Genomic DNA, 6,000 nt, shown 5'->3' with positions numbered 1-6,000 from the left:
ATTGATCAATTCCTCGAAAAAACAAATACACAACCAACTTTGATCCAATGATTTTATGTTCCTCTTGCAGGACAACGAAAAATCTTGGTATTCATTTTCATTTGAATTGGATCCTGCAAAATGCATATCTTTCGTCTTTGCGTTGATGTACAATACGGAAGAGGTTGTGAAACAGAAGAGAGACCCACCTCATAACGTAGGTATGTAATTTTAAATAACCGAGAGAGAGAGTGATCCCTCATTGGAGTGGTGAAATTCGATAGATTCGATCCATTGAATTTCAGATCGAATGGCCAATGCTTCAGATTGATCAATGGAGTCATTTGAAAAAAAAGTATGCAATTCAAATGGATTCGACAGGTTGAATTTCACATCACTTGGCTTGTGGTTCAAATTCATCTCCTCCTCACCCAAAAAATTCGCACATCCAAGGGATCAAATTTTTGCCAATGGTGTCAAGGACTATAATTTCGCCCAAATGTGCAATTAAAATCAACTAAGTGCCGTACTTCTCCATCATCAAGGTTTTTAGCGATCCATCTTTCGATCTTTCAACCTCTACACGTTCAACTTCAGAGCATATGGCTTATGGTTCAGATTCATCAACTCATCAGAAAAACAAATCTCACCCGATTCTAATCCAATAATTTTGTTTTTCTCTTGCGGGACATTGAAGAATCTTGGTGGTCTTTTTCAGCCTTGATTGCGAAACATAACGTAGGTATGAGATTGTAAATAACCCAGAGACAGAGAGAGAGATTTTTTATAGGAGTCGTGAATTTCACTTTCTGGAAAATATGCAATTCAGATAGATTCGATGGGTTGAAGTTCAGATCGAATGGCTTGTGTTTCAGAATCATCAACTCATCAGAAAAACAAATTTCACAACCAATGATTTTGTTTTTCACTTGCAGGACAACGAAAAATCTTGGTGATCCTTTTCATGTAGATTGGATCCTGCAAAATGCATATCCTTCGTCTTCCCGTTGATGTACAATACGGAAGAGGTTGTGAAACAGAAGAGAGACCCACCTCATAACGTAGGTATGTAATTTTAAATAACCGAGAGAGAGAGTGATCCCTCATTGGAGTCGTGAAATTCAATTCCTAGGAATTATGCAATCCAGATAGATTCGATCCATTGAATTTTAGATCGAATAGCCTATGCTTCAGATTGATCAATTCCTCGAAAAAACAAATACACAACCAAGTTTGATCCGATGATTTTATGTTCCTCTTGCAGGACAACGAAAAATCTTGGTGTTCATTTTCATTTGAATTGGATCCTGCAAAATGCATATCTTTCATCTTGCCGTTTGTGTTCTTGACGGAAGGGTTGATGTGAAACAGAATAGAGACAAACCTCATTCCATAGGTATGTAATTTCAAATAACTCTCATTGGAGTCGTGAAATTCAATTCTTAGAAAATATGCAATCCAGACAGATTCGACCCGTTGAATTTCAGATCGAATGGCCTATGCTTCCGAATCATCAATTCCTCACCAAAACAAATCTCACAACCAAGTTTGATCCAATGATTTTATGTTCCTCTTGCAGGACAACGAAAAATCTGTGTGTTAATTTTCATTTGAATTGGATCCTGCAAAATAAATATCTTTCGTCTTGCCGTTGATGTACAATACGGAAGAGGTTGTGAAACAGAAGAGAGACCCACCTCATAACGTAGGTATGTAATTTCAAATAACCGAGAGAGAGAGTGATCCCTCATTGGAGTCGTGAAATTCAATTCCTAGGAAATATGCAATCCAGATAGATTCGATCCATTGAATTTCAGATCGAATAGCCTATGCTTCATATTGATCAATTCCTCGAAAAAACAAATACACAACCAAGTTTGATCCAATGATTTGATGTTCCTCATGCAGGACAACGAAAAATCTTGGTGTTCATTTTCATTTGAATTGGATCCTGCAAAATGCATATCTTTCATCTTGCCGTTTGTGTTCTTGACGGAAGGGTTGATGTGAAACAGAATAGAGACAAACCTCATTCCATAGGTATGTAATTTCAAATAACTCTCATTGGAGTCGTGAAATTCAATTCTTAGAAAATATGCAATCCAGACAGATTCGACCCGTTGAATTTCAGATCGAATGGCCTATGCTTCCGAATCATCAATTCCTCACCAAAACAAATCTCACAACCAAGTTTGATCCAATGATTTTATGTTCCTCTTGCAGGACAACGAAAAATCTGTGTGTTAATTTTCATTTGAATTGGATCCTGCAAAATAAATATCTTTCGTCTTGCCGTTGATGTACAATACGGAAGAGGTTGTGAAACAGAAGAGAGACCCACCTCATCACGTAGGTATGTAATTTCAAATAACCGAGAGAGAGAGTGATCCCTCATTGGAGTCGTGAAATTCAATTCCTAGGAAATATGCAATCCAGATAGATTCGATCCATTGAATTTCAGATCGAATAGCCTATGCTTCATATTGATCAATTCCTCGAAAAAACAAATACACAACCAAGTTTGATCCAATGATTTGATGTTCCTCATGCAGGACAACGAAAAATCTTGGTGTTCATTTTCATTTGAATTGGATCCTGCAAAATGCATATCTTTCATCTTGCCGTTTGTGTTCTTGACGGAAGGGTTGATGTGAAACAGAATAGAGACAAACCTCATTCCATAGGTATGTAATTTCAAATAACTCTCATTGGAGTCGTGAAATTCAATTCTTAGAAAATATGCAATCCAGACAGATTCGACCCGTTGAATTTCAGATCGAATGGCCTATGCTTCCGAATCATCAATTCCTCACCAAAACAAATCTCACAACCAAGTTTGATCCAATGATTTTATGTTCCTCTTGCAGGACAACGAAAAATCTGTGTGTTAATTTTCATTTGAATTGGATCCTGCAAAATAAATATCTTTCGTCTTGCCGTTGATGTACAATACGGAAGAGGTTGTGAAACAGAAGAGAGACCCACCTCATCACGTAGGTATGTAATTTCAAATAACCGAGAGAGAGAGTGATCCCTCATTGGAGTCGTGAAATTCAATTCCTAGGAAATATGCAATCCAGATAGATTCGATCCATTGAATTTCAGATCGAATAGCCTATGCTTCAGAATCATCAATTCCTCACCAAAACAAATCTCACAACCAAGTTTGATCCAATGATTTTATGTTACTCTTGCAGGACAACGAAAAATCTTGGTGTTCATTTTCATTTGAATTGGATCCTGCAAAATGCATATCTTTCGTCTTGCCGTTCATGTACAATACGGAAGAGGTTATCCACAGAAGAGAGACCCACCCTATAACGTAGTTATGTAATTTAAAATAACAGAGAGAGAGAGTGATCTCTCATCGGAGTCGTGAAATTCAATTCTTAGAAAATATGCAATCCAGACAGATTCGACCCGTTGAATTTCAGATCGAATGGCCTAAGCTTTAGAATCATCAATTCCTCACCAAAACAAATCTCACAACCAAGTTTGGATCCAATGATTTTATGTTCCCCTTGCAGGACAACGAAAATGCTTGGTGTTCATTTTCATTTGATTCAAATTTCAATCAAATCCTTTTCATGTAGATTGGATCCTGCAAAATGCATATCTTTCGTCTTGCCGTTTGTGTTCTTGACGGAAGAGTTGATGTGAAACAGAAGGGAGACAAACCTCATTCCATCGGTATGTTATTTTAAATAACAGAGAGAGAGTTATTGTTTCCGCTTGCGGGACAAGGAATCTTGCTGTTCAGTTTTAGTCTTGAAATGGAACCTGCCAATGCATATCTTTCGTCTTGCCGTTTGTGTTCTTGACGGAAGGGTTGATGTGAATGAGAAGGGAGACAAATCTCATTCCATAGGTATGTAATTTCAAATTATAGAGAGAGAGAGTGATCTCTCATTGGAGTCCTGAAATTCATTCCTTAGAAAATATGCAATCCAGATGGATGAGAGAGTGATCTCTCATTGGAATCGTGAAATTCAATTCTTAGAAAATATGCAACCCAGACAGATTCGACAAAAACAAATCTCAAAACCAAGTTTGATCCAATAATTTTATGTTCCTCTTGCAGGAGAACGAAAAATCTTGGTGCTCATATTCAGCCTTGATTGTGAAACATAACGTAGGTATGAGATTGTAAATAACCCAGCGACATAGAGGGGGATTGTTTATAGGATTCGTGAATTTCAGAATAATAATTTCGCCCAAATGTGCAATTAAAATCAACTAAGTGCCGTACTTCTCCATCATCGAGGTTTTTAGCGCTCCATCTATCGATCTTTCATCCCCTATACGTTCAATTTCAGAGCACATGGCCTATGGGTCAGATTCATCAACTCCTCAGAAAAATAAATCTCACAACCAATTTTGATCCAATGATTATGTTTTCCCCCTGCAGGACAACGAAAACTCTTGGTGTTCAGTTTTAGCCTTGAAATAGATCCTGCCAATTCCTTCGTTTTGTGTTACCGTTTATGTACAATACGGAAGAGGTTTTGAAACATGAGAGAGACCCACCTCATAAGGGAGGGATCAAATTTTTTCTCAATGGAGTCAAGGAATAAATTTTGCCCAAATGTGCAATTAAGGTACATTGAGTGCCGTTCTTCGTCATTGCTGTTTTCAGCGCTCCATCTTTCCATCTTTCATTCGCTACACGTTGAATCTGAGAGCACATGGCCTATGGTTCAGATCCATCAACTCATTATAAAAACAAATAGGCTCCAACTGTGAATAAAATCTTTCACCATCATCATTAGAAACAGTTTACAAAACTATATTCAGTCACCCTTTTGTATAGCCGTTTCCGGATCATGTGCATTGAACTTTGAAAAGGTAAACGTTATTCTCCACCGATTAGTTGGCGGTGCTATTTTTATAAATCTTAACCTGACCTAATCAAACCTAATCAAACCTTACCTAACCTAACCTAACACGATATTGATAACCCTTAAAGTTTCTATCCAAACCTTTTAGCATTTTGCCACAAATTTAAAAATAAACACTAATCGGTGGAGAATAACGTTTATCACTTTTATTCACAGTTGGAGCCTATTTTCATTACATTTGTGTCATCCATTTTTGGTTTGCTTGTCTACATACATTCATTAAACAAACGTTTCGAGTAGTGATTCAAATGTGTAATAAAACTCGACCTGATTTAACCTAATGTTACTTCCCTGGTCTGACGCATAATGCAGGGATGGAGACCTGAAGGCGCGTTAGAATGGTTAGATTGACGTTTCAGGATTGCCAAAGTGAACCCCAAACATTGCCCAATTCATCTCAGAAAGGGGAGATGAGACTAGTCATGCGGATCATCCCATTCACTTAACAAAACGCACACAAAAATATTTCGGTGTAACAATGAGTTTCTTACTGTATCCTGGCATTAGAAACAGAGTCTTGGCATTTGCTCTGACAAATGTTTTAGGCGCACATTTTGGCATCCCTGTGAACACAGCCGGAAGCAGGGTTGCGTTCTCAGGGATTGTCCACCTTCCGGCCCGACTATTGAGAAGCAATATACAACGGTTTTAACCCGTTATAAGTGTTCAGACATGTATTATTGGGCTAAAATTCATTTTGAGCTGTTGGGTACTGTAGGCCCAGCAGTGGACTTTAATGCAATAGGGGTTTGGCATGTTTTGTTTCGCTTAGTAATGCCACACTTTTGGCATGCTAAAAATTAAGTCTGAAAGTCTAAATTATAGCAGCCAGGTCCTGGGGAGGTTTTAACTTGCAATTTTGCATTAAAATTAGAAGATTCCAGAAACAGTTTTTTGGCTGAGAAAAACTTCAAAATTTCAAGCTTCATTTAAAATAGAATAAAAAAATTCAGAGCCCTTGTGATTGGTATACTGAGTTTTTACTTTTTTGGGTCCATGGAAAAACGTCAGTTGTTCATGAACCTGTTTACTTGACAAGCCAATAAATCATTTTCTCAAAATATGATTCATTTTGGAGAAAAACTTCAATTTTTACTACTAGGGTAAAACTATTGTACCCTAG

General features: G+C 37.5%; 1 long non-coding RNA gene across 5 annotated transcripts; it reads left to right on the top strand.

The window, feature by feature from the left end:
• The first annotated feature begins 374 nt into the window (after window positions 1-374).
• Window positions 375-3,191, top strand: LOC131890955 (uncharacterized). Of its 5 annotated transcripts, none has more exons than XR_009374358.1 (5): window positions 380-721; window positions 915-1,688; window positions 1,797-2,332; window positions 2,441-2,976; window positions 3,177-3,191. It is a non-coding gene; the product is annotated as an uncharacterized LOC131890955 (long non-coding RNA). The 5 variants fall into 5 exon arrangements; XR_009374360.1 differs by having other exon boundaries at window positions 384-721; window positions 2,532-2,976; XR_009374357.1 differs by having other exon boundaries at window positions 385-721; window positions 915-1,044; window positions 1,244-1,688; window positions 1,797-2,976.
• The last annotated feature ends 2,809 nt before the right edge of the window (window positions 3,192-6,000 follow it).

Source organism: Tigriopus californicus, chromosome 11 (genome assembly GCF_007210705.1).
Source record: "Tigriopus californicus strain San Diego chromosome 11, Tcal_SD_v2.1, whole genome shotgun sequence".
Taxonomy (NCBI): Eukaryota; Metazoa; Arthropoda; class Copepoda; order Harpacticoida; family Harpacticidae; genus Tigriopus; species Tigriopus californicus.
The sequence above is the reverse complement of the archived record's forward strand: the minus strand, read 5'-3'. Positions and strand labels throughout refer to the sequence as shown.